Here is a 4646-nt window from a genome sequence, read left to right on the forward strand (position 1 = left end):
CAATACTTACTCAAGCCCAATTTGGCATGTGGATTCATTTAGTTTAATTCATTAAGATTTAAATTAGCCACTCACTCTGAGAAAGGTGCTAGGCTAGAAACTTTGGAAAATAAAGGATTTATAATGTTCTCAGTCCCACATTCTAGGGCACTTCTTATTTCAACACATTTCTTGCCTCAAATATTAACAAATGTTTTTACTCCAAGTTGCCCAGTCAGGTTCTTCTATGCACAAACCTCAAGAGATCACTAAATCTGTGTATTTCAATCTGTTGTTCTTTTTTTTAATCAGTTACAACCTTGATAGGAATTATGTCATTAATCTACACAATTGCTTCTTTTTTTTCCTTATTAACACCATATTTATTTGTCTTCCTTCTATCAAATCCTGAGCCAACCACTTTCCTGAGGTTGCCTTGGTAGGTATAGAAAAAGGAATGTACAGGACAGACAAGACATGGGAGAAAGAACTATGGGAGGTGGAGAGGATTCTTTCACCTAGCAAAGAGGATGAGAAAGGCCACTATCAGGCAGAAGAGCTACATGGCCTTTGAGAGGACAAAGCCCAGAATGGTGTGGGAGGAGAGCTGTTGATTCAGAGAAGGGTTCCTGGCATAACCAATGATGAGGCTCCCAAAACAGTCCCAACCCATACTGTGGTAGGCTCAGCCCCAGTAAACTTGGCTGCTGTGTAGATATGCCTTGAAATAGCTCTGGTTTGGAAGCAGTGGCTAGAAATAAGAGTGGTCAGGTGATGTGGGGCTGCCAAGCTGCTGAGGCCCTCATGTGTTAGTGTCTCCCATTGTTTCAGTACCACTGTAGATTGTGACCAGCTCAGCAGCTGAGAGGTACTGACCAAGGAGGAGGTAGAGACCAACTTGGCACAGGTGTACATTTTTAGGGGATGAAGGGCTCTGGCAGAGAAGACAGAGCTACACAATAACTTCTATTAAAATATTTACACTATTCCTAGCCTAAATAGCATGTGAATATAGTCATTCTTCTAAGCTGACGTTTCTTGGGATATAGTACTTAAGAAATCACACTTAAATTACATTTGAAGCACATAGTAAGTATATTTATAGGGGAATGAACAGGAAGAGTAAGAAGATTGGAGGATGATGACAAAGTTGTTTGTAATTACCAGAATAATTATATCACAGTAGCAACCCATTGCATGTTTTAGAAAATCTCTAAGAAAATATGTATTAAAATACCTATTAGAAAAATAAAGGCATAATAAGTATCTTAATCAACTTGGGCTGCCTAACAAAATATTATGTATGAGGAACATAAGCAACAGGAATTTATTTCTGACAGTGCTGGAGGCTGGAAAGTCCAAGGTCAGGATGCCAACATGGTCAGTTTTTGGAAAGAGCTCTCTCTTCCTGACTTGTAAACGGCAGCCTTCTCACTGTGTTGCGCATGGTGGAGAGAGAAAGCTCTGGCATTTCTTCCTCTTTTTATAAGATACTACTTAGTGTATTAGGGACCTACTTTATGACCTCATTTAACCTTTATTTAGCCTTTATCACTTCCTCACAGGCTCTATCTTCAAATATAGCCACATTTGGAATTAGGGCTTCAAGGAATGATTTTTTGGGGGGGAGAGGGCGGGTTAGGAGAGAAATACACTTAGTCCATAATAATAAATAAAAGACTATTAATAGCAACAAGGCTTCTTTGATCTTGGAACTAAACAATCACATTACATTTTTAAAAGTATTAATGGATTATGTATTTATAATATGTGAATTTGATTTTAATAGCTATATTTGAAGAAAAACAAACACCAGAAATTCCAATAAGTAGCTGGGTTTTTTGAGATAACTTACACAGATAATATAATTCTATAAGAATAGCATAAAATCTGAATTTTGAACAGTTGCTGTGTTTAAATGAACTAACAAGCTGAGTAAGAATACATTCCAAACCATCAATAACTCTGAATTTAGAATTGCTTTAAGTCACCATTACTGCCAAGGGATGTAATTGAAAAACTTGAGTCATGGATTGTTGAGGGGAATTACCAGATTTATCAGAATGGTGGATAAATATCAGGGGAAATAGTGTGCAATGTAACTTTATAAAGATAGCAATAAAACAGTGGTGGGAATTGGAAAAGATAAACAAACTGAAGTTATAGAAAAAAGTTTGGCAGAAAAGAAGTCTAGCAGAAACAAAGCTAAGAGATCATCCTTTGACTCATTCCCACTCTTTGTTAGATTTTTCCATAACAAATTTATTTTGTTCTCTTCCAAGTTTTTTTTTAGCTTGTTGCACTTAAATTATATTGCTATTTAGTTCTAATACAAGTCTATGCAGATTGTTATACTATATTAGAATAAGAAGGAAAAGCAAAAAAATGTTTATTTTATATAATAATTAATCTGAGTTCAAATCAAATTAATTTTTAAATTTCTGAAAACCCTTCTATCCAAAGAAATTATAAAACTCTAGCTTTTATATGCCTCTATTTTCTTAATTCATAAAAATAATTATTAATAGTATTCCCATGGTTGTAAATTAATCTTATTCTTCTGTCTTACAAGCCATTTTGTTGCTCTAATTTTCTCCTACAGACAGTGTCAGTCACACTTCCTGTCTACACAGTAGCCTAGCAACTGCAAATTTCAAGGCTTTTTTTAAAAAATAATACTCTTCTCTGAATAAGTTCAAAATGATGCCACCCCTGAAATCCAAAAGAATATTGCTAATAGGCCTTTCCTTCTTGCTAGAAATTTAATTTGGTGATCTTCCTAAGCAAGAATTTAGATTTGAAGTTCAAAAATATTAAACCTCCATTCTTAAAAATACTCAGAACAACAACAACAAAAGAAATCACAGTATAAAATAATAGTTTGCAATATATAGAACAGTAATACCATTTCCTGGTTTCTGGCTCTTTTAAAGATGGCTAATGCAATTAGTGCACTCAGACAATCAAACGAAATCACTTGTCACTGTTGAGTAATGTATACAAAATATAGGCACAATAGTCAAGTAAGATTGATTTTTCAAAAGCTACAAAAGAAAATGCTTTGAAATTAATTCATCACTAAGTATTGATTTACAGAGAGAGTTATCATAGAAGATTATGAGAGGGCAGAGTGGAAAGTGAAGGTCACCGCGTATGTGGCAAGTTCTTTGATTAATTGCCTTAGAAGGTAGTATTGCCAGAGATAAAATATGAGCCACCCAGTTAAATTTGAATTTCATATAAACAATGGATAATTTTAGTGTAATTATGCCCCATGCAATATTTAGGACAGACTTTTAATAAAAACCATTCTTTTCATACATGAAATTCAAATTTAACTAGTAATCCTATAATTTTATTTGCTAAGTGTGACAACTCTATTATAAGGAGAATTGAGATAAAATTGTATAATATGTTAACTGGTTGTCTTACCTACATTAGAGACTAAATGCTGACTGCTCGAGAATAATAGAAATAACTTTTACCTTTTTTATTAAATTGAAGCATCACAATATTAAATAGGTACTTTAACCTGAAAATAACATATTAACTATGATTTATAAGCATGTTTTAGAATTGCAGTCTATGAAATGTCTTATTTGCACATATTTTCCGTTTGTGTAATAAGTAATAGCTTATCCTATGGGAATATTAATATCTGCAGCTTTTTAAAAATTATTCATATACTTGAGTAAAGTAAAAATGTAGCTAAAGAAAGTGTCATGATGGATTAGGAAATCAAGAACACAGTGGAGAGCTGCACTGCTTCCTGATTTGAAGAATAGAGTTAGGCCATCAACAGTATGAGCTGCCCCCATTGAAATGAGATGATGTAGTTGAATATTTAACAAAGTACAGTACTGGATGTGGGGTCACATCAAAGATTGAGATGAGAAAAGTCCTCGTTGTCATTTCTATTTCACCAGTTGGAGTTTTCAACTTGTGAAAAGTGCAGCACAGATCCTGGAAATTGAAATCCTTTGCTAAAGCACAGACAAGTGCAGGGCAATCAGTGGCAATAGCAGATTGAAGCTCATGCCTGTTAATCAATGTGACTTAACCCTGATCTGGGGGGAAATTCTTTTGATGATGAGAATGTCAACCCTGTGCACTCCCTGTATTTCTGCTGAGGGTGACAATTATTTCTTATCAGTGGTAATATAGAGGAAGGATGTGCAGGATTGATGGCTGCTGTGGAGAGGAAAGGGATAGGGGCTGGGAGCAAGCCAGCTCTGCTGTAGCAAACATGCTGTCTGCACACACTAAGCAAGACAGCAGTTGTCATACATTATTGCTTTTTAATGCTAGGTCAATAGCTTATTTTTGAGACTTGCATTATTCATTTAACCTGTTCAGCTTCCTATTTGTTATATGAGTTGAACTCTAAGGTCTTTCTAGCTCTTACCAACTCTATGTCAATGATAAGGAGTCTTATACTACAATATTTAACTGCCTTATATGAATTGCTTAGGCTTATGAGCACATAAATACCGAAACTTCATTTTCTGTGATGGTATGTGATGCGATAGTGTTCTGAGCATTTCTAAGTCCCTGCCCTATTTTTTATATACACTAAGTTTCAGTCATTTTTGCAACTTGATTGGACCCCTGCCATGGGTTTTACAAGGGTTAGACACTTTTAAAACATTAACAGTATTTATCAGACT

At 34.8% G+C, this 4646-nt stretch overlaps 1 pseudogene; it reads right to left on the reverse strand.

Annotated features, from left to right (window-relative positions):
- Positions 1–493: 493 nt before the first annotated feature.
- Positions 494–3738, reverse strand: LOC118656015 (annotated as a pseudogene).
- Positions 3739–4646: the final 908 nt, after the last annotated feature.

This window comes from Myotis myotis, unplaced genomic scaffold (genome assembly GCF_014108235.1).
Source record: "Myotis myotis isolate mMyoMyo1 unplaced genomic scaffold, mMyoMyo1.p scaffold_m19_p_5, whole genome shotgun sequence".
Taxonomy (NCBI): Eukaryota; Metazoa; Chordata; class Mammalia; order Chiroptera; family Vespertilionidae; genus Myotis; species Myotis myotis.